This window comes from Chiloscyllium plagiosum, chromosome 38 (assembly GCF_004010195.1).
Source record: "Chiloscyllium plagiosum isolate BGI_BamShark_2017 chromosome 38, ASM401019v2, whole genome shotgun sequence".
Classification (NCBI taxonomy): Eukaryota; Metazoa; Chordata; class Chondrichthyes; order Orectolobiformes; family Hemiscylliidae; genus Chiloscyllium; species Chiloscyllium plagiosum.
Window position 1 is genome coordinate 22,181,541 of NC_057747.1, and position 24,637 is coordinate 22,206,177.

At 44.4% G+C, this 24,637-nt stretch overlaps 1 protein-coding gene across 1 annotated transcript in view; it reads left to right on the forward strand.

Annotated features, from left to right (window-relative positions):
• The first annotated feature begins 19,370 nt into the window (after window positions 1–19,370).
• The window catches only part of LOC122541903 (ras-GEF domain-containing family member 1A-like), a 213,266-nt gene continuing 207,999 nt past the window's right edge, over window positions 19,371–24,637 (forward strand). The window contains exon 1 of the mRNA XM_043679087.1: window positions 19,371–19,473. The gene's annotated coding sequence lies outside the window, so the exon portion shown is untranslated. The remainder of the gene's footprint in view (window positions 19,474–24,637) is intronic.

A 24,637-nucleotide genomic window follows, 5' to 3' on the forward strand; every position in this document is an offset into this window, starting at 1 on the left:
GGCTGTTAATCTGCTCCAATCAGGGAGCTCCAGCTGACAGATATAAACAGGCACGTATTAAAAAAAATTTAAAAAAAAAGTAACCAGGAGATTCACACAGCACTGCCCTTTGATGTGAAGGGCAGTGTTTGTCACTGGCCACCCGGGTGTTTTCCTATCTTCCTGGTGGTGGAAATTTAAAAAAAAAAAGTAACCAGGAGATTCACACAGCACTGCCCTTTGATGTGAAGGGCAGTGTTTGTCACTGGCCACCCGGGTGTTTCCCTGTCTTCCTGGTGGTGGAATTTGAATAAAGATCCGTGCACTTTGTGTCTTCTACTGTGTCCCACACCTGCACACACACACACCATGGGTGCTGGGGATAAAATAAGCACTACCACACTTAGGTGGTAGTGTGGGGGTTAAATTATTAAAAAAAAAGAAATAAATAAATAAATAAACAGGCACGTCAGGGTGGCACGGTGGCTCAGTGGTTAGCCTCATAGAACCAGGGTCCCAGGTTCGATTCCAGCCTCAGGCAACTGTGTGTAGAGTTTGCACATTCTCCCAGTGTCAGCGTGGGTTTCCTCTGGGTGCTCCGGTTTCCTCCCACAGTCACAAAGATGTGCAGGTCAGGTGAATTGGCCATGGTAAGTTGCGCATAATGTTAGGTGCATTAGTCAGAGGGGAATGGATCTGGGTGGGTTACTCTTCGGAGGGTCGGTGTGGACTGGTTGGGCCGAAGGGCCTGTTTCCACACTGTAGGGAATCTAATCTAATCTATAAATAACAGAGTATATTCTTCAATAGCATTATAGCCCGCTCACCTTGAAGAAAGGCATGTTATAGTAGAACTGACTGTATATGAATTCCAATGGCTCTCTTATAGAAACGAATGACATGGTAAATCAGAATACCAATAACTTTAAAGAAAAAAATAAACAGGAGTGTGAGAGGTTCTGCTCACTCTGAGAGTTGGCTCTGAGGGAGCTACAACAGTGTCAAGGCCTCTCCACGTGTAAATAAAGGATGATTTGGTGACGGGATACTGGCCTCTGTAAATGACCTGGAAGAGGGGTTAGAAGGTTGGGTGAGCAAGTTTGCGGATGATACGAAAGTCGGAGGAGTTGTTGACAGTGAGGAAGCATGTGGCAGGTTACAGCAGGATATAGAGAAGCTGCAGAGCTGGGCAGAAAGGTGGCAGATGGAATTCAATGTAGCTAAGTGCGAGGTGATTCACTTTGGGAAGAATAACAAAAAGATGGGGTACTGGGCTAATGGTCGGATACTTGGTAGTGTGGATGAGCAGAGGGATCTTGGTGTCCATGTACACAGATCTCTGAAAGTTGCCACCCAGGTAAATAGTGCGGTGAGGAAGGCATATGGCGTATTGGCTTTTATTGGTAGAGGAATTGAGTTCCGGAGTCCTGAGGTCATGATGCAGTTGTATAAGACTCTGGTGCGGCCGCATCTGGAATATTGTGTGCAGTTTTGGTCGCCATATTATAGGAAGGATGTGGAGGCACTGGAATGGGTGCAGAGGAGGTTTACCAGGATGTTGCCTGGTATGGAAGGAAGATCGTATGAGGAAAGACTGAGACACTTGGGGCTGTTTTCATTAGAGAAAAGAAGGTTTAGGGGTGACTTGATTGAGGTGTACAAGATGATTAGGGGGTTAGATAGGGTCGACAGTATGAACCTTTTCCCGCGTATTGAGTCGGGTATTACAAGGGGGCATAGCTTTAAATTAAGGTGGGGTAGATATAGGACTGATGTTAGGGGTAGGTTCTTCACTCAGTGAGTCGTTAGTTCATGGAATGCCCTGCCAGTAACAGTGGTGGACTCTCCCTCTTTATGGGCATTTAAGAGGGCATTGGATAGGTATATGGAGGATAGTGGGTTAGTGTAGTTTAGGTGGGCTTGGATCGGCGCAACATCGAGGGCCCAAGGGCCTGTACTGCGCTGTATTCTTCTATGTTCTATAAAGTCATTTCATCTCCCTCAGATGATACAAACTAGAATGGTTTGAGGTGCTAAATGGAATTTTTAAAATATTGAGCAAATTGTGCCAATTCGGTCAAGACGGGTATTGTAAAAAGGCCCATACTTCAATACGATGGATTGCTGGGGCATTGATAGGGTCGAACTGCAGAAAAAGTTCCTGAAATAGATTAACTTAGTTATGCCTTTTTACTTTTAGTGTTAGGTACAAGTCATTTCAACACTTGATAAATAACGCAGGAAACAATTGCACTTTCCAGCAATCTCATAATGACGGTCATTAAGAGAATCCACCTCAATATTCATACTTCTTGATGTTGATGCAGGTTCAATGATGGCAGTGATGTACTTGCCTCTATTCTCTTCCAAAACAATTAAGCAACTTTCAATAGCACACTGGTCCCATCTTGCTGAATTACTAGGAGATCGGGTGATTTGGTGACAAGGCCAAAGGTTGAACCTGTCCATCTTTGAGCTTCCTTTAATTAACTAAGGCAGCACACACACACTGTCCTTTACTGTTAATCCATCAAGCCTTGTACACCCATTGTCAGTTATTGTCACTTTTTACAATTCACACTTAGTAAAGAAATAGACTATTTATCACCACTCAATAGCATTTCAGAAATGGGAAAATCACTCTGGTTACTGTGTAGAAGCCTTTAACTTTATTTTAATTATGATTAGCAATATCAGCAACCTCATGAGCACATTTTCAATGTCAGAAGAGAAATCTTCCCACATTCCGTGACACATTATATAGAGTCCATGTTTACGGAGTGATCATGTCCATCTACATCAGTATCTACTGGTTGACTATTAGTGTCAGCCACAATTTTTTAAGCAGAAAACCGTGGATTAAACATTAAAGGAAAGTTCTAAGTGCAGAAATCCTGAGTGCATCACTGAGGGAGAGCTACATTGTTGGGGGTGATGCATTAGGAATGACATGTTAAACCCATTAGGGTGAGTCTAAAAATCCTACAACCTTATTCTAATCCAGAGAAGATCAAGAGAGTTATCATCAAAGCTCATTCCTGATAAAGGACTTTTACCCAAAATGTCAATTTTCCTGCTCCTCAGATGCTGCCTGACCTGCTGTGCTTTTCCAGCACCACTCTAATCTTGAGTTATCACCAATATCTATCCCTCAAGTAACATGAGATAAAAAAAAATCATTCAGGCATAATTACATTGCTGTTCATAGGAGTTTGCTGTGTGCAGATTGGCTGCTGTGTTTCCTAGTACATTCCAACAGTGAATATACTTTGCTCCTCAGCCTCTTCTCTCACCTGAGGGGTGGTGACATTTAGGTTAAACTGCCCATGAGTCATTTCTCACAAGAGAGCAGCACCATGGTCCTCTGGGACTACAGCTACTTTACCTTTAACTTCAAAAGTACTCCATGACTCCAAAGTACTTTGCGAACTCATGAAAAGATTTAGAATTAGATTTACACGTCATTGTCACGTGCACTCAAGTACAAAGATACAGGAGTGCAGTGAAAAGTTTTTAATATCGCCACATGTGGCACCTCCTTAGGTGCAAGTACAAAAAACTAGGTACAAGAACAAAGCAGAAAGAAATCAGGAACAAGGTTAAACATTACAGTCTTTCTGGTATTAAGTTGAAAACCAAAGAAATAAAGCTAAAAGTTCAACCATTCCAATCTTTCTTAAGTGCTTAGCCTTGTTGGGACAGAACTTCCTACAATAGCTTGATCTCCTCTGCATTGGCACGCTCTCCCAGTGTTGGCTCAATCTTCCCTGCTCTCACCATCACTGCAGATATTGGGGGAGCTTCCATCCCTGCATTGGGATTGCTCCTGGGATCTCAGACCGCCAAAGTCCCGATCCAAGTGCCATCTCGCCAGGCTGCGGCTTCACCTTCGGCCTACCCACTGATTCTCGGTCTCGCTTTCACTCTGTACGCTGAGAACTCACTGAGAATTCTGGGTGTAATGCTCATTCCATTTCAGGCATTGGGAAAGCAGTAAGACAAATGCTAATGCCTGTGTTGCCTTCTGCCAAGTGAATGTTTCTGCTTGTCTATTGTGCAAGAATGTTGAAGTGACCTCAGTCTTACCAGCCCATGGGGCTGCTCTTCCAATTAGAGAGAGAGAGAGAGAGAGAGAGAGAGAGCTGACTGGTGGTGGTTTAGCCTGAGGGTCACTTCAGGCTCATGGAGAGATTGAGAAGGAGAGTCCTTCATGGTTACTTCAGCCAGTGGTGGAATTGAACCCACTCTGTTGGTGTCACTGTGCATCGCAAACATTGCAGACCCCACCACTAGGGATATATTTCCCTCCTCACCCCTATCCGCATTCCGTAAAGACCAGTTCCTCCGCGACTCCCTTGTTAGGTCCACGCTGTCCCACCACCCAACTTCTCCTCCCGGCACCTCCCCTTGCCACTGCAAGAATTGCAAAACCTGCGCCCACACCTGCCCCCTCAGCTCCATCCAAGTCCCCAAAGGAGCCTTCCACATCTATCAGAATTTTGCCTGCACTTCCACACATGCCATCTAGTGTATCCGTTGCTCCCAATGTGGTCTCCTCACATAGGGGAGACAGGATCCTATTTGTGGATCGTTTCAGAGAACATCCCAATGCCCCATGGCCGAACATTTTAAATCCTCCTCCCACTCTGCCAAGGACATGAAGGTCCTGGGCCTCCTCCATTGCCAAATCCTTACCATCCGGTACCTGGAGGAAGAATGCCTCATCTTCCGCCCTGGGACCCTCCAACCACACGGATCAATGTGGATTTCACCAGTTTCCTCATTTCCCCTCCCCCTACCTTATCTCTGATCCAACCTTACAACTTGGCACCGCCCTCTTGAACTGTCCTACCTGCCCATCTTCCTTCCCATCTATCCACTCCACCCTCCTCTCTGACCTATCAGCCCCTACTCCATCTACCTATTGTATTCTCAGCTACCTTGCATCCAGCCCCACCCCCCTTTCCCATTTATCTCTCAGCCCCCTTGGGCCACCCCCTCATTCCTAATGAAGGGTTTATGCTTGAAACGTCGACTCTCCTGCTCTTTGGATGCTGCCTTACCGGCTGTGCTTTTCCAGCACCACGCTCTTTGACACCGATTGCAAGCGAGATGTCCAGTCAAATGAGCTAACCAACCCCCAGTCTGGCAGGACTGCATGAATACATATTAACAATGCTCAACTCTGTGGCATCAGCACAGGTGCAGTATACCGGCACACCACTCACCATTCCTCCCCCGGCCCTCCCCACTCACTCACCCTCACCCTCTCAAACATCCTACAGAGAGATAGGATGGGACTGCTCAAGGTCATTCCATCACACCAGCTCTTGGTATTAATTATCGAGCAAAGAGAGTCATTCTGGCCATCACTGTTATCTCACATCAGATGGCAGAGATGAAATGGACATTATTTTCAGATGCACACTTTGGCCTCAGTATTCTATGAATATTTTTAAACATTAAACAGTGAAATCACACTGGCTGACCATGCATTCTATCACATCTGGCACTTCTCTTCACAATTCTGAAAGACACAGATGGGAAACACATCTGTACCCTGACGGACACCCACTCTGGAGAATTTGCCCAGGAGTAAGGAGAGTTTCACCCTGGAGCAGGATTTCCCAGAGTGTCGGTCACAAGATGACATTGCAGGGTCACGAGGCGGTTGGCAGCAAGTAATGGCCCATGGCCCAACCAGCAGAGGTCTGTGACCCAACTTCCCCCTGCTCTACGGCTGACTCCACCCAATCTACTCAACAGATCAAACACCGCACCACCCCCCTGCCAAGAAATGTTTCCGCACTTGGCATGCAAACAATGGGTGCATGCTGAAAAAAATGTGAAACACTAGGCTGACAGATCCTTGCAACTATCATCTGTAAAAAGGCAAAGTCCCCATTGCCTTACCAGATCATTGGGCTGCTCTCTCAGAGGGTCACCATGTCTTGGCTGAGGGGAGAGTTTGAGAAGGTAACCTCAACTGGTGCGGGAACTGAACCCATGCTGTTGGTATCACTCACCATCCAGTCAACTGACCCTCCTATTCCATACCACGTGCATACTGACCTCCCTTGACTGTTCATGAGTTCAGCGTAACATTGCATCAGGTTTTCCAAAGCTAGGTACACAATGTTGCCTCACTCTGAACAACAAGACTGTTTCTGTTACAGTACTGCTCTTGCTGATAAAATTAACAACTCATGCTCACGGCTCTACCACTCTACACTGTGCAACACCAAACAACAATCCGAGTTTCACAAACACTTCTCAGGATTGGGGCCAGTGTCTGACACTGTTATAGTGGAACAACATGAACAAACAGATTGTCCAAGCAGGAAGTGGACCTCCGGACTTCACCAGCTGTACTTCAAAAAATTCTGAACTACACCAGAGCTAATTTTATCGCATCAATTGATTCAACTTTGAGTAACTATCTCATTTAGAACATGGAATGCAAACGCAGGACAGATGACTCACCTCTGGCCAATAATTCCCAGTGATGAGACTTTTAAGATGAAGAGTTTTGAAAGTAAATTTGCACTTAACAGGATATGCCAAAACATTTTATGATGCAGAGGAACCGGTGTTAGACTGGGGTGGACAAAGTTAAAAATCACACACCACCAGGTTATGGTCTAACAGGTTTATTTGGAAGCACTAGCTTTCGGAGCGCTGCTCCTTTGTCAGGTGGTTGGGGAGTATAGATCATAACACAGAATCTTCACAACCACCTGATGAAGGTGCGGCACTCCGAAAGCTTGTGCTTCCGAATAAACCTGTTGGGCTACAACCTGGTGTTGTGTGATTTTTAAGCAAAACATTTCAGAAAGTGTAGTAGCCAATTTGCACACAGCAAGTGCCCACAAATAGCAATGTGATAATGACTGACCTTTTCAAGGTTGGTTCAGCTCTGAAAGAGGACACAGAACAGAACACCTCTGCTGCTGATTGAATGTTGATTTTTCACAGGGAGGTACTGTGTGCCGTGGTAATGTTCAGGGAGCTAAAGGTTCCAAACCCACCATGGGAACTGGTAGAGTTGATATTCAGTGAATTAATCCTGCAATTGAGAGGCTGACTTACCAATGGAGACCGTGAAACAATTATCAATTGTTGACAAAACCCTTCTGACTCACTCATGTTCTTTAGTTGGCCGTTATTAAATTGGGACCAGGCAATCAGGAGGCTGGAAGAGCACAGCAAGCCAGGCAGCATCAGGAGGTGGAGAAGTTGACATTTTGGGTCCTGGTAGGGATCTTATAAATAAATAGAGGGAGGGGCTGGGGGGGTGGGAGGTGGAATGGAAGGGGGTGGGAGGCAGGACTGGAAAGGGAGCCGGGATAGCTGGAAAGATTATTTGAAATTGGAGAAGGCAATTATTAAATTGCTGTTTGTGGAAGCTTACTGTGCATAATCGCCTGGCGTTGATTGCATTGTAATAGGTACCTCACCGGCTGTAAAGACATCCAGACGGTATGGAAGGTGCTACATAAATGCAGGTCATTCCCTCTTCTACCATGCCCCTTCTTTTTGTCTCACTCCCTCTCACCTGCAAACAGTGCAGAGAATTGAGTGTGAGACTCTAAGGGGATTGGGAAAGTGCACTTTCGTAACTGCTAATGTGGCAAACGGGCGCAGACTGATGAATTGTGAGTCCTGCACACGAACCAGAAAAGCCGAGAGCCTCTCTCTAAGCTGTGTCTCAGATGAGCGGTGAACCAGCCACACTGGAATAAACAGATTGTAAATGATGAAAGCCACAGCTCAGGCCACATCAGATAGAAAAGTTAATTTCCCGTTCGTCGCTCCCTGCTCTGTTTCCATTTCTGTAACCCTGAACTCTCCAACCGTCTCGTCCTGCACAGTCTTGATATATTTCATGCCATTTGGGAGGGTGGGGGGGAGGGAGAGGGTTGGTTGCAGTGGTCGGGTGGGCCAGTGTACTAAAATGATTGGGAAACTTGATGGATCATCTCAGCTTGCACGTTTGATGCATCAGCCAACAATTCTGGTCCCAAAGCAGGAAGACAGGTTTTCACAAATGTGCATTGTTGTCAAGTGCAGCATCAAAGGCTGTAATGAAATATTAACACAGGGCGCAGTGGAAATCACCTATCCTTGCCCCTCAATCATAATTCATGTGGCTGTTGATAGCTACATTACCTTGGCTGCTGAAGAGAATTACGTAAATTGTGCTGAGCTTCCCCCTATATTGCTGCAAGTCTATCTTACTTTACGCTGTCATTACTTACTCCTTACCCAGGTACGATAAAAATGACCAGTGACAAATAATTGCTAAACTAGAATATCAAACGCCTTCGAATTGAAATACCTTTCAGCATGAAAAGAAACCACACACATACACAGACCAATTCACACATACAGTCACAGTCACATACACAGGACTATGCATGCACATATTTTCCATCCACAAACATGTAAACGTGCACATACTCTGCACACCCACATGCATGTACATACCAAAACACATGTGCACACATGCTCCACACTCGCAGATACATGTGCACACATGCTCCACACATCCACACACACGTACATGCTCCAGCTACATACGTGCACACATGTACACACATGCTCCACACACACGTGCACACATGTACACATATCCACACAATGTACAAGCTCCAGCTACACACACATTTGCATACATGCTGCACAAATGTGCACACATGCTCTACACACACGTGCACACATGCTCCACGCATCCACACAATGTACAAACTCCAGCTACACACACATTTGCATACATGCTCCACAAACACGTGCACACATGCTCCACACACACGTGTACACATGCTCCACACATCCACACAATGTACAAGTTCCAGCTACACAGTTGCATACATGCTGCACACATGTGCACACATGCTCTACACAAATGTGTACACATGCTCCGCACACATGTGCACACATGCTCCACATACATACATGTGCATACATGCTCCACACACCCACACAAATGTGCACCATGCTCCGCACACATGTGCACACATGCTCCACATGCCCACACACATGTGCATACATGCTCCACACACCCACAAACTCACACAACACGCAAATGTACACACAATTTTCAGCGAAGCATATTGCAGCATTTTTTCATTGAACATCTCAAAATGCATTATAGACTAATTGTGCACTTCCCTGTTAAGTGTAGTCACTGTTATAATTAAGGAATGGCAACTGCTAATGCAGCAAGGTCTCACAGAGAGCAGCAAGCAAAAAATGACCAGGTAATCTGTTTGTGGAGCTGACGGTCCATAGGTAATGTCCACCAGGCTGTAAGAATCAGAGCAGCAGTTGGGCCATTCACCCCTTGTCTCCACTCTGCCACTCAGTACAATCATGGCTGATCTCCTCCCAGGAGTACGTCCAATGAAGTTATTTGTGTGGAACTCAAAAATAAGAAAATCATGATCACCCTATTGGGATTGTACTATAGGCCCTCAATAGTCAATGGGAACTTTAGAAGCACATTTGTCAGGAGGTTTCAGATATCTTTAAGAATGATAGAGTTGTCATGGGGATTTTAACTTTCCAGACATCCACTAAGACTACCAAAGTATTAAAAGTTTGAATGGAGAGGAATTTGTAAAGTATGTATAAGAAAATGTTCTTATTAAGTATTAAGTATTTGGATGTACCTACTAGAGAAGGAGCAAAGCTTAATCTTCTATTGGGAAATAAGGCAGGGCAAGTGACTGGGGTGTCAGTGGGGGAGCACTTTGGGGCCAGTGATCATAATTCTATTAGTTTTTAAAATGGTTATGGAAAAGGATAGAACTGATCTAAAAGTTAAAGTTCTAAATTGGATAAAGGCCAACTTTGATGGCATTAGAGTCCAGAGGCAGTTTGTTCCCTTGACTTTGAAGGGCAAGGCTGGTAGATGTAGGGAATGCTGGATGACTCGAGAAATTGAAGCTCTGGTTGAGATAAAGAAGGAGACATACATCAGGTATAGACAGCTGAGATCGAGTGAATCCCTCGAGGAGTTGAGGGCAGTAGGAGGATGGAGGGAAATCAGGAGGGCAAAAAGAGGACATGAGATAGCTTTGGCAAATAGGGTTAAGAACAAACTAAAGAGATTCTACAAATACATTAAGGACAGAAGGGTAACTAGGGAGAGAACAGTGCCCTTTAAAGATCAACAAGGCCACCTGTGTGTGGAACCACAGGAGATGGTGGAGATACTAAACAAGCATTTTGCATCATTATTTACTGTGGAGAAGGAGATGGAAGCAAGAGAACTTGGAGAAATAAATGGTGATAACTTGAAAAGTGTCCATTTTACAGAGAAGGAGATGTTAGATGCATTAACACTCATCAAGTTGGATAAATCCCTGATTAGGTGTACCCTAGAACTCTGTGGGAAGCCAGGAAAGTGATTGCTGGGTCTCTTGCTGAGATATTTGTATCATCGATAGCCACAGATGTTGTGCCAAATGACAAGAGGTCAGTTAATGTGGTGTGTTGAGAGTGTGTCGCTGGGAAAGCACAGAAGGTCAGGCAGCATCCAAGGAGCAGGAGAATCGATGTTTTGAGCATAAGCCGTGCATCAGTTTCTCCTAGCTAATGTGGTGCCAGTATTTAAAAAAGGTGGCAAGGACAAGCCAGGGAACCATAGACCGGTAAGCCCGACGTCATTGGTGGGCAAGTTGTTGGAGGGAATCCTGAGGGACAGGATTTACATTCATTTGAAAAGGCAAGGACTGATTAGGGATAGCCAACATGGCTTTGTGCGTGGGAAATCATGTCTCACAAACTTGATTGAGCTTTCTGAAAAGTGATAAAGAAGATTGATGAGGGCAGAGTAGTGGATGTTGTCTATATGGACTTCAGTAAGGCACTTGACAAGGTTCTGCATGGTAGACTGGTTAGCAAGGTTAGATCACACGGAATCCGGAGAGATCTAACTATTTGGTTACAAATTTGGCTTGAAGGTAGGAGACAGAGGGTGGTGGTGGTGGGTTGCTTTTCAGACTGGAGACCTGTGACCAGTGGAGTGCCACAAGGATCGGTGCTGAGTCCACTGCTTTTTCTCATTTATATGAATGATTTGGATGTGAATATGGGAGAAATGGTTACTAAATTTGCAGATGACACCACTGTAGTGGACAGTGAAGAAGGTTATCGTCGAGTACATAAGGACCTTAATCAAATGGGTCAAAGGGTTCAGGAGTGGCAGATGGAGTTTAATTTAGATGAATGTGAGGTGTTACATTTTGCTAAGGCAAATCAGGGCAGGACATATACAATTAATGGTAAGGTCCGGGAGAGTGTTACAGAACAGAGAGATCTTGGAGTGAAGGTTCATAATTCCTTGAAGGTGGAGAAGCAGGTAGACGGGGTGGTGAAATAGGTATTTGGTGTGCTTGCCTTTATTAGCCAGTGCAATATGTATAGGAGTTGGAGGTCATGTTGTGGCTGTACAGGATATTGGTTAGGGTACATTTGGAATACTGCATTCAACTCTGGTCTCTCTGCTATAGGAAAGATGCCGATGAACCCGAAAAGATTTATAGGGATGTTACTGATTTGGTGAGTTAGAGCTATTGGGAGAGACTGGATAAGCTGGGGCTATTTTCCCTGAAGCGTTGGAGGCCAAGGGGTGACCTTAAAGAGGTTTATAAAATCATGAGCATGGACAAGGTAAAAGCCAAGATTCTTTTGTGAGGGTGGGGTGTCCAAAACTAGAGGGCACAGTTTTAAGATGCGAGGCAGAAGATTTCAAAGGGACCTAAGAGGTAGCATTTTCACACAGAGGGGCGTGTGTGTGTGTCTGTGAGATGAGCTGCCAGAAGAAGTGGTGATGGTTGGTACAAATCCAACATTAAAAAGGCATCTGGATGGGTATATGAATGGGAAGGGTTTATAGGGAAATGGGTTAAATGCTGGTGGGTGGGACTAGATTGGAGATCTGATCGGCATGGATGAGTTGGACCAAAGGGCCTGTTTCCATGTTGTACATCTTTATGACTCTATGACACCAGGTATACCACTCCCATCCTTTTCCAAAATAGTGCCATTGATTTCTTTACATTCACCTGATAGTGTAGATAGTAACATTTTTTCTGATGGAGGAGAGAGCTGCTGACAGTGCAGCACATGCTCAACCCTGTACTGAACTGTCAGCCTGAATTATACGCTCAAAATCTCTGGATTGGATCATGAACTCTTGATCGGCTGACTCAGAGGTGAAAATGGGAACACTGAACTCAGGCTGCTATCCAATGTAGAGAAATAAAAATGCTGTCAGGGTATATTAGAGTGAGGCATGGAGTACACGGTATAAAACACAAGCTCTCCTTCACCTTGGAGTGTTTGACACTTGTGGGGAATGAAATGGAAAATGGCGCTTTCCTTCAATTTGACATGAAATGATGTTCATAAAATAAATCAAATTGCTTTATTACAAACAGAGAACATAAACAGCTTTATATATATAAAAACAGCTTGTCTCTCTGTGGAAATTTTGAAAGGCTGCTCGTTATGAATCAGTTCCCAGGCATTGGGACAAAGGGGCTGGATGCAGAAATGCACGATTGTAATGTGAATGCACATTGGAAATCCAAGTTGGCAGCAGAAAATCAGCCTTCTGCAGGAAATGCAACATTGTATTTTGCCAGTGAGAAATGTTTGAAGTCACATCTTTCTCACCCAAAAGGTGTGGGTTCTAGAACTGACACACAAGGACATAGAACAATACAACACAGGAACAGGCCCTTCAACCTACCATTACTGTGCTAACCATGATGCGATTCTAAACTAATCCCACCTCCTTGCACATCATCCATATCCCCCTATTCCCTGCCTGTTCATGTGTCTGTCTAAACTACTCTTAAACAATGCTGTAAGAGCAAAATAGACATTTGACTTTGAGACTGAGCCTCTCCAGAACCAGAACAGTGGCTCAGTATTGAATTGTCTTTCCTTTTCTATCCTTTGCCCTCCTGCTTCACTGCAGTTGGTGATTCAGATCAAGGTTCCATAGAGGCTGGCAGGAATACAGTCAGATGTAACTTCCATGTGGTGAATAAAGCAGCAGTAACCTCTTAGCCACATTGCAAAATGCTTCCTGCCACTGAGGAATAGCAACCACTGAGATATCAGCCCAGATTGCGTGCCTGAGCCCTGCACTGGCTCATGTGCAGGTCAATGAAGCTCGGTCACAGATAAGCCAGGATCTTATTGAATGGCAAAACAAACTGGAGGGGCTGAATGGCTGTTCTGGTATCCAGCTTTGTGTCAAATGTATTCTGGGGCATTGTTATGTTTAATGGCAGAAGCAAGAAACTTTCAAAGACTGTGACCCCAGCAGGTCATTTGATTTCTTCTATCCGAGTCAAGTCAGACATATCTTATTCAGGAAGTACGTCCCTCCTGGGATAATGCTGCACTCTCAGAGGTGCCTTCTTTCAGATGAATCCTTAAACCAAGACTCCACTGGGGAAGTAACGAATATTTACCCAAACAGAGATGTTAATGCTGATGTAAAAACGCAAAGAACTGTGGTTGCTGGAAATTTGAAACACATACAGAAATTGCTGGAGAAGCTCAGCTGGTCTGGCAGCATCTGTTGAGAGAAATCAGAGTTAACGTTTTGAGTTGTAACCATTCTGGTCTGAAGAAGGGTCGCTGGACTCGGAGCTAACATTGACGCAGTATTCCCCTTCACTCTAGATGATTTCACATCAAAATAGAAACCTGAATTTTTCATTCGAACAGCTGAACAAATGATTAAATAGTTGATGGTGCAAAGATTTCCAAGACACCATTAAACTGCAATTCAGAAGAGCTTTGTAAAGTTTTTTTTTAATAAATGCACGTTCTGTCGATCATTGGATCAGCAATCATGCTTCTTGGCAAAAGTAACAATCCATTTCTCATAAATTAACTGGAACTCCTGAGGTAATGATGGAGATTGATGGTAGTCTCAGATTAAACATGGCCAGGTAGGAGACTTCTTTCCCCTTCTAAAGCTGTTTTACTGAACCCATTAAGCCACCATATTCACTCGTCAGTTGAGATTTGGAATTGTGACAATTGGTTTAATCCCTTCTTCTGGGCGGCACGGTGGCACAGTGGTTAGCACTGCTGCCTCTCAGTGCTAGAGACCCGAGTTCAATTCCTGCCTCAGGCAACTGTCTGTGTGGAGTTTGCTCATTCTCCCTGTATCTGTGTGAGTTTCCTCCCACAGTCCAAAAATGTGCAGGTTGGGTGAATTGGCCATGCTAAATTGCCTGTAGCGTTAGGTGTAGGGGAATGGGTCTGGGTGGGTTGCTCTTTGGAGGGTCAGCGTGGACTTGTTGGGTTGAAGGACCTGTTTCCGCACTGTAAGCAATCTAATCTTCTTCTTTCTGCTCTTTTACCAAAGGTGTTAGAATGAAGTAAATTCAGTGAGTTCTCTCCCTGCTAAAATAGCACACGGATAAATGTTGTACCAAACATCAATCCTTGAATGGTGATTGGCCCTTGAGAGTCAATCTCAGCTTTGGTTACATGTTGTGTCTGCATGTTCTCCACAATCTTACCACCAAAGGCACAACTAGTGCTTCCCTCTCAGTCACACACTGGAAGAGACAGTGAGTGCACTGCTCATTGCTGACAGCAGTGTATTTGAATTGTAACATTCCTACAAGGCTATGAGAGTAGGGGGGTGGGGGGATTCTGTGCTGATGAGTGTCTCACGTTGTCAGAGAATGCCATTTCTCAGTACCCAGTGCCAAGCGTTGTGAAAATGTGGCGGAGAGATGTCACTTGCTGTTTCTCGTTCACCAACTGACTGGATATGTTGAGAACTGACTTAGAGTCATAGAGCCATAGAGATGTACAGCACGGAAATGAATCCTTTGGTCCAACTTGTCCATGCCGGCCAGATATCCTAACCTAATCTAGTTCCATTTGCCAGCACTTGGCCCATATCCTTCCAAACCCTTCCTATTCATATATCCATCCAGATGCCTTTTAAATGCTGTAATTGTACCAGCCTCCACCACTTCCTCTGGCAACTCATTCCATAACGCACCACCCTTCACATGTAAAGGTTGCCCCTTAGGTCTCTTTCATATCTTTCCCCTCCCACCCTAAACCTTTGCTCTCTAGTTCTGGACTCCCCTACCCCAGGGAAATGACTTTGTCTATTTATCCTATCTATGCCCTTCATGATTTTATAAACATCCATAACATCACCCCTCAGCCTCAGACCCTCCACAGGGAAAACAGCCCCAGCCTTTTCAGCCTCTCCTGATAGCTCAAATCCTCTAACCCTGGCAACATCCTAGTTAATCGTTTCTGAATCCTTTTAAGTTTCACAACATCCTTCCCATAAGAAGGAAACCAGAACTGCACGCAATATTCCAAAAGTGGCCTAACTAACATTGTGTACAACCGCAACGTGACCTCCCAACTCCTATACTCAATACCCTGACCAATAAAGGAAAGCATACCAGACACCTTCTTCACTATCCTATCTACCTGCGACTCTACTTTCAGGGCGCTATGAACCTGCACTCCAAGGTCTCTTTGTTAAGCAACACTCCCTAGGAACTTACCATTAAGTCCTGCTAAGTTTTGCTTCTCCAAAATGCAGCACCTCACATTAAACTCCATCTGCCATTCCTCAGCCCATTGGCCCATCTCATCAAGATCCCGTTGTAATCTGAGGTAAACTTCTTCACCGTCCACTTCACCTTCAATTTTGGTGTCATCTGCAAACTTACTAACTACACCTCCTATGTACACATCCAAATCATTTATATAAATGATGAAAAGTAGTGGACCCCGCACCGATCCTTGTGGCACTCCACTGGTCACAGGCCTCCAGTGTGAAAACCAACCCTCAACCACCACCCTCTGTCTTCTACCTTTGCGCCAGTTCTGTATCGAAATGGCTGGTTCTCCCTGTATTCCATGCGATCTAGCCTTGCTCATCAGTCTCCCATGGGGAGCCTTGTCAAACGCCTTACTGAAGTCCAAAAACATCACATCCACCACTCTGCCCTCAACAATTCTCTTTGTTACTTCTTCAAAAAACTCAATCAAGTTTGTGAGACAAATATCTCAGCTTGAGGCCCAGCAATCACTTCCCTAGCTTCCCACAGAGTTCTAAGGTATTCTATTTCCCTAAATTCTATATCTTCATAGATATCTTCCAGATGTCCATATTACAGAGGAGGAAGTGCTGGATGTCTTGAAATGCACAAAGGTGGATAAACCCCCAGGACCTGATTAGATTCCCGACAGTGTGAAAACAGGCCCTTCGGCCCAACAAAGTCCACACCACCCCTCGGAAGAGTAACCCACCCAAACTCATTTCCCTCTTGAGTAAGCACCGAATACTATGGGCAATTTAACACTATGGCCAATCCACTTAACCTGTACATCTTTGGATTGTGGGAGGAAACTGGAGCACCTGGAGGAAACCTACGCAGACACAGGGAGAATGTGCAAACTCCACACAGACAGTTGTTAACTGGGGCACCTAGCACAGACCCATGAGAGCTAGTATTGTTCTTATGAAATCTAAAGTCAAAGAAGACTCAGTCAGAAGTTGTTGTTAACTTGCCTGTTGTCCTCTGATAGCTTCCTTCAATTCCTCTGTCCTTAGCTCCACTTTCTCTCACAACTACAAGAGGCCAGGCACTTCTTGCTATACCTGCTCCTTTTATTCCCTGTCTCTTCTTGAAGCAATAACATACATTTCTTTAATGATGCATCTGAGTGACCACTTTGTGAACCTAAGTAGACACTGTATGCAGAATGGTTGACTAGTGAGTCATCATAGGTAAGACCAAATCTGTCCATCACATCCACGAATTATGCTCATCTCTCAATGTGGCCTCTTCTGTGTAGCATACTTCTCTTGCTCCAGCATTGGCACCAAGCTTTCAGCCTCGTCCAGGCCCTGAGCTTTGGAATTGTCCCATTAATCCTCTCAGCTTCTCAATCCTGCTTAAAGATTTTCACACCCCAATCTTTTGAGCAAGCTTTTGGTCACTTTCCTGATCTCTCCTGTTTTGTTTTTCCCCTCCCCATTTATATCCCTGTGAAACACCTTCTCACATTTGGCTATGTTGGAGGTGCTACATAAATTCGAATGGTTGTTGTGTGCATCATCAGGACATCAGACAGTGATAAGGTGCAGAATCTATCATGCCCACAATAACTGTCAAATGATCAATTAATTAATTAATTAACTCTATGAATTAGATTCTTTAAGTTAGCAAAACTTCCTATAAGTTATGAAGCACACCATGGCAAACAAACTGACTTCTGGGTGTGTAACAATCTGTCAAACAGAATTATAATATTGCATACACACAGATCCTTAAATGTGAACACTTTTAAAACTCAAGTACTCACACAACAGGATTCTGGCTGATTCCTTGGGAGTATAGTGACAGCAATCCCAATAGTACCCTCTCCTCTACTGTCCTTTCTGATATGTTTACTGAACATCAAACCTATCTCCTACACAATGAATCGCTTGTCAATGTTATTCCATCACTAATTATTCGTGAATGGAGATATGTCACTCTGATAAGGTCAGATCAAAATGGTCTCTGACCCCTCTCATTTACTGCTCCATAAAACACTATGAATTCCTTAGCACACTGCCCCATTAACTCTTCAGCGTGACTCCAGACATTTTGCCACCATTTCCATGGGCAGGACCTGATCGAGGTATTGAACGCTCAGTGGCGAGCTCACTAACCCACAGACTGAAGTTGCCTCCATCTACTGCCAAATTTCCCTTTCCATCCTTATTAGCTCTGAAGGTGTACCTTCACACCATGGACTGCAGGAGTTCAAGAAAACAGATCATGAACACTTTCTCAGAGGGTATTTAAACATGGGCAATAAATGGCAGCCCAGCCAATGATGTATGCATGTTTATATATATATTAAATTTAGAGCGGGTTTCTTCAAGTTCATCATTTCAGTTAGAAAATACTCTAAGGAAAGTGACCCCTTTTAAGAGGAAAACTATATCACGAAAAGCAAAGGAACTGTATCAAATTAAATCAGATTATGTCTATATGACTTAATCTCTGTGGTGTCACATCGCATGATAGGCCTTCAGTTTATCAACAGGCTGTCTGTGCCCTTCTTAAGGGCTCTGACAGACAGGCAAGGTCATGAAGAGAGCCTACAAGGCAGCTAGAATTGAACATTCCCACCACCTGACTCAGGGAGAGGTCTATAGATGGTCATACATACAAACAAGTCGGTAACAATTGCCATTCAACCCCTCAAACCTGCTCCATTATTCAACAACAGCACGGCTCATTCAATTATGCCTCAACCCCACCTTCCCACCTACTCCTGATAAAAACCTTTTGATTCCCTTGTTAGTCAAGAATCTAACTATCTCAGCCTTAAAAATATGCAATGGCTTTACTTCCATGGTAGAGAATTCCAAAAACTTATAACCCTCAGAGAAAAATAATGCTCATTTCCGTCTTAAACAAGGCACTTTTTATTTTTAAAAGTTCTATTCTCCTCCACAAGGGGAAACATTCTGTGAGCACCCTCCCCATCGAGTCCCCTTATTGAATGTTTCAATAATGTCACTTATCTCAAAACTCCAATGGATACAAACCCGATCCATCAATGACTTCCCTATCACAGGCGTCAGTCGAACTTTTGCTAACCTGTTTCTAATGCATTTATAGATATTTTTAATCAACCAAGTCAGATGTTTAATGATGATAATAATTATTCAGTATGCAAGGCTCGGACCAAAAGCTGAAAAATGGGATTTGAATAGATAATCGTTTGGTTTTGCCTGGCACAGACGTGATGGGGTTAGACCTCTATGTTTTGATGTGTTAAAACATATCACTGGGGTAGATAGGACTCGAACCTGTGCCTTCTGATTCAGAGGTAGGGACACTACCACTGCATCCGTCAGGGATGTTATGACACAACTCTGGAGCAAGCAGGACTTGAACCTAGGCCTTCTAGCTTAGAGGTATGGACATTACTCCACACCACAAGAGCCTTAAGACTCTGAGTTCATCACTTGCACTGAATTCTATATTTAGCTTTTTCTAATGTTTAGCAATAACTGCTGTAGGCGAGTTAACAATTCTCGCATCATTCTGCTGCTTGAAAAATGGTCCCCAGTAGCTGCTGGAATAAGCAGCAATTTGACTGAAATGTTGTTTCTGCTTCTTTTGAGTGGTGTGCGGTGCTCTTTTGTAAAGACAGCCTTGTGTCAGAGAGAGAGAGAGAGAGAGCTTCTCAGATGGTACAGTCCTTACTCCAGCTTCACCCTCCCATGTCTGTTTAAGTCGAGCCCTCCTCCTCTTGAACCAGCGACCCCTTCTCTCTCTCTTCTCTCTCTCTCTCTGTGTAGAACCCTCTTAAGAGAGAGTAGGGTCTCCGTCCCCGGAATGGATCACCGGATCCCTCCGGTGTCAGCTAAGGGATCTCTCGGTGCCTAGCAACAGCTGCGGCAGACAGGTAAATGAGCTTAGCTTCTGTATTTCTGTTCCATCCAGAGCTAGTGACAGCGTTCAGACACTGTGATAATGTGGCTTAAAGTACAGAGAGTGAGTGAGAGAGTGTGAGTGGTCCCAGCGCAGGGATTCCATTAGCACTAAGCTTCCAAAATAGATACTGAGGGCTACTCATCGAGATGCGCTGGGAGGTAGACACTATCATTTCTATGCTCATTCAGAAATTCGCCCGAGTAATGCATCGGGATAATGTCCCTCCCAGTTCTTCCTCTTCACTGGTTCACGTTTTAGTGTTTTTGTAGTGCTTTCTCTGAATTACAGCCAGGTAGAATTCTGCAGTTGTTCTTTAAATATCTTTGTGGGAGTTGTCACCCCCACTAAAAGGAACCAACCATTTACAATTCTGCTATTCTCCATACAACATCATCCCCACCCACAAAAGAGACTGTTCTTGCACAGTCCTCCCACCTCTCCAGCCCCATAAAAGACAAGACAGACGTGCATTCATGTAGCACCTCTCAACACTGCAGGATATGTCCTCAAGTGCATCCCAGTCAAATTAAATACCGTTAAAATATGGCCACAGTTGTGGGAAGGCACAGCATTTATAATAGGTATTGTTGACCAGTCATAAACAATGAGGTCCTTTGGAAAGGATGCATATATTTTGATGATTAGATTCCCTACAATGCAGAAACAGGCCCTTCAGCCCAACAAGTCCACACTGACCCTCCGAAGAACAACCACCTAGACCCATTCCCCTACATTTATCCCTGTCTAATGCACGTAACACTACGGGCAATTTAGCATGGCCAATTCACCTAACCTACACATCTCTGTGACTGTGGGAGGAAACTGTAGCACCCGGAGGAAACCCACGCAGATACGGGGAGAATGTGCAAACTCCACGTAGACAGTCACCCCAGGCTGGAATTGAACCCGGGGTCCCTGGCACTGTGAGGCAGCAGTGCTAACCACTGAGCCACCGTGCTACCCATGCTGAACTGCAACCTCTTGGGGCTAGGTTTTCAGCACTTTCCTCCCGTTCTCTCTTTCTCTCTCTCTCCTTCCCCCTACCCATGTTACTAGCCATGTACATGATGTGATTGGGAAGTAGACAGAGCAATTTGCAGCTCCCTAAAACACACTCTTTTGCAGTCACCTTGCCACCCTCAGTGACGCTCAACATTGAATAAGCCTCAGTGTTTTTAGATGAATATATTGAATGGTGGGGAAATGTCATCCAGGTGTTTTCTCCCATCATTGTGACCCTGAGTGTTGGGAGTTATTCAACAGATTGTGATGAGATGGACAAAGTTGCTGGTAAATGGATAATGGGGACACAGATTTAGGATTTGGGGTAAGAGATGCAAAGAGGGATGTCAAGAAGGACATGTTTTTAACCACATGAGTGCTTATGACCTGGAATATCTCCTTTATGAGGAAATTGGCGATGGAGAATATCCAGGGACAGATGCGAGCGGTCAATGGCTCAGTCGGATCACATGTGATGTAATGTTTATCTATAATCTGTTTATCTGACTGTAATGTTTCTCCTCTTAACCTGATTTCTTATTTTCTAACTTGTACCTTGAAGCACTGTGAGGTGATGTAACTTTTTTTTATTTCTCTATTTAGTATCTAAGATTTGTACCTAGGTACTTTGTACCCAAGATGGTGTCGTAATGGGCGACATTGTAAACTTTTCACTGTACTTCTGCAATTGAGTAGACGTGACGATAAACCCAACTCTAAATATCAAAAGGAAATTGGGTGGGCAGTTGTGGGAGCTACACTTGCAGGGATACAGGGGGAATGAGACTGACTGAATTGCTCCACAGAGAGCTGGTATGGACTCAATGGCTCCAAATGCCTTCTGTACTGTAAATGCTTCCATATCCTTGGCAGCATCTTTTTAGCCCTGGCATTTGATGCTGCCAAAGGAGTGAAGTCAACTTTCAAATTCAACATGCCACTATTGCCAACTGGCACTGGTTTTTAGTGCTACCATGGACTACACCCACTCTCTCTACCCATGCCTGAGCGTAAGGAGTCAGGGTTCAACGGGGTTAGGTTTTGAGGCAGGTCCAAAGTGGGAGGGGAGATCAAATTGAAAGATGTAGAAAGTAAAGTCACCATGGTGCGGGGAACTGCTGTCTTAGTGAGAGATGACTGGAATTGGTTTAACTTGAGGGCCACCATTCCTCAGGCAAGGGGAGAGGTTGAGAAGGAGCGTCCTTCATAATAACCTCAGCCAGGGTGGAAATTGAACTCCTACTTGTTGCATCACCCTGCTTCACAATCTAGCCATCCAACCAATGGAGCTGACTGTACTGTCTCTGAGACATGCCCTCTTGTTGGGTCAGAAGTTTAGTTCTGCTTGCTGATTGCGCGAGGCAATTGGTCTCCTTTCTAGAGGATAAGCTACATTTGCATTGTGCCTTATAAATGAATAAAACACCCCAAGGTGCTTTGTCAGAGCGCAATCCTAGAGAATTGAATCTCAGGGTTATAAAAGGATATATCTTTCATAAGGATATATGAAAGGGGCAAGCTTAATCAAAGAGGTAGCTTTTGAGCAATTAGTTTAAAGAAAAGCAGAGGGGTTTAGGGAAGGATTTGCAAAGAGAGAGAGAGAGAAAGAGATCATTCAGTTCTGTAAGAAAACACAGGTCCGTTTAGTTCCTAAATGATATATTTGTTTTTCATTTGTTCATGGATGTGGGCAGCACTGGCCAGACCAGCATTTATTGCCCATCCTTAATTACCCAGGGGGCAGTTGAGTGTCAACCTTATTACTGTGGGTCTGGAGTCACAGGTAGGCCAGACCAGGTAAGAATGACAGTTTCCTCCCCTAAAGGATATTAATGAGCCAGATAGGGTTTTCCAACAATTGATTCACAGTCATCATTAGATACATAATTCCAGATTTTACTGAGGTCAAATTGCACTATCTGTTGTGGTGGGATCTGAACTCTAGGTCATTACTTGGGTCTCTGGATTAACAGCCTAGCGATAACACCACTAGGCCATTGCCTCTGCCTCTGCCTCTGCTTGGTTCCATTGGTAATGTAGGTTATTCAGGAACACTCACTATGGTTCTGGGATACAGGAAATGAAGGGAAGGGAGAAGCTGACTGTCAGATCTCTTCAGTTGTTGGATGTACGGTAGCTGTCAATGAGGCATCAGGAACGACATTTTCATTCTGCAAATAGTTAAAATCTGGATCTGGGGCAGAAGGATACCTCAGGGTTCAATAACCAGGGCCTGGGCACTAGGGTGGGGTTGCTGAGCTCACTTTGGGGTCTCAGGTCAGGAGCAACATGACAGCCTATGACTTATTCTGCTCCCAATTAACATCAGGAATGCACTGCCTGAGAGTGTGGTGGTGGCAGGTTTAATTGAGGCTTTCAGGAGGTAATTGGATTGTTACCTGTAAGGGAAGGATGTGCAAGGTTATGGAGCGACATGGGGCAATAGCAATGGGTGTAATGCTCAGTTGGAATGCTGAATGGCCACCTCCTGTGCTATAACCAGACCATGATTCTGTCATGCACTTACATCTCCAGGAATCATTTGACATCGTCCCACACAAAACACCAATTAAAGTAAAAATGCTTGGGTCCTTGAAGAGTGATAGCAATCTTGTTAGTTTCCAGGAGATGTAATTAAAACACAAATTAACCATTGGCCTGTATAGCTAGTACACTGTGGTCTGAGTGGGCGGACTGCAGTGGAGAACTCGAAGAATTGGAAATGCGGCTATGAAGGTTTAATGAATGGTTTAATGAACAGCTTAAATTCAGAATCTGGAAGATGAAGATTCAGTCACCTTTAGTTTTGACTATGGAGAATTGCATCTCCATAGTCAAAACTAAAAGTATAATTTTATGTATAATTTTTAAAAAAAGCTTACAGTTCTACAGTGCCTGCTGGGGACCAGTTAGTTCAGTTAGCTAGATAGTGAAGGAGCAATGTTCCGAAAGCTAGTATTTCCAAGTAAACCTGTTGGGCTGTAACCTGGTGTTGTGTGATTTTAACTTTGTCCACCCGAGTCAAACACTGGCACCTCCACAACTGTTTAATGGGACAGCAGTCGTAAAAATGTCAGAAAAGATTTACAAGAATGTTACCAGGGTTGGAGGTTTTGAACTACAGGGAGAGGCTGAACAGGCTGGGACTATTTTCTCTGGAGCATCGGAGGCTGAGGGGTGACCTTATAGAGGTTTATAAAATCATGAAGGGATAGGATAAATAGACATGGTATTTTCTTTAGCGTAGCGGAGTCCAGAACTAGAGGACATAAGTTTAAGGTGAGCGGAGAAAGATTTAAAAGGGACCTAAGGGGCAACTTTTTCACACAGAGAATGGTGCATGTATGGAAATGGTGGAGGCTGGTACAATTACAACATTTAAAAAGCATCTGGATAGGTATATGAAATGGAAGGGGTTAAAGAGGGGTATGGGCCAGTTGCTGGCAAATGGGATTAGATTAATCTAGGATATCTGGTCACCATGAATGATTTGGACTGAAGGGTCTGAGTCCGTGCTGTATGACGATGGCGACTTTATCTCTACATAGTGCGTTTCACAACTCTGGACACCCCAGAACATTTTCACAGCCAATGAGGCACTTCTGAAATGTAGTCACTGTTGTGAGTGCAAGGTGACTGCTCTGCTCCCCCTCATTAGAACACTTCAGCCTGAGTTTGTGTAAGGCATTACACAAATGCAAGTTCTTCCTTTGTTACTTTCATTCTGGATGGTGTCGTAGACAGTAAGCCAAAAGGTATCTCGCAGTGCAGAACAAAAATGATACTTCAACCTCAAAACTCCCAGCTTTCAAACCCGCTAAGAACTGAACGGGCATGTTTTTAAAGGGAGCGCAGTACCCCCTGTAATCTGGGTGAGATGTAGAAATTATGGGGCATTCTTATCGGACTGCCATGGGCAACAAAGTTGTAAATGCTGCAGAGCAAAGTGGCTCAGGGAAAACTCCTCACAGTGAGGGCGCTCAGGTGTTCGCTTTCACTGAGGGGCACCTGTAGTAAGCTGTGACCACAGCTGCTGCCTCCACCTGACTCAGCAGATTGGGAGAAGTCGCGTAGAATAATGAGATTATTCCCAAATCCGCTCAGATTGTGTCTCCCCCACCCCCACACCTTTC